We start from the raw sequence: 344 nt of genomic DNA on the forward strand, positions 1-344 counted from the left end.
GTGCCCACTTGGCAGTCTATGACTGTGTCAGCCCTTCCTGCACATGATTACAAACATGCTGACTCCTGTCACCTGGACGACTTCACAAAGGCCGGTGTGGGATGCTGGCATGATTTATGAGCTGGTCGGGCACTTGTAAATAATGTCTGATGTGGGGATTTCTGACAAGGATGCAGGCTGCCTTTTAAGCAGGAGGAGGAGGGCGAGGGAGGACCCGGGAGGGAGGCCTCTGTCACTGAAGCCAGCTGTGCCGGTACCTGGGGGAGCCGGCGTTCTGCTTTAGATTTGAGTCTTAATGCTGGGCAATGGGAACCATCTGCGCAGCCCGGCTCACTGGCTCCCCG

Source organism: Myotis davidii, unplaced genomic scaffold (assembly GCF_000327345.1).
Source record: "Myotis davidii unplaced genomic scaffold, ASM32734v1 scaffold592, whole genome shotgun sequence".
Classification (NCBI taxonomy): domain Eukaryota; kingdom Metazoa; phylum Chordata; class Mammalia; order Chiroptera; family Vespertilionidae; genus Myotis; species Myotis davidii.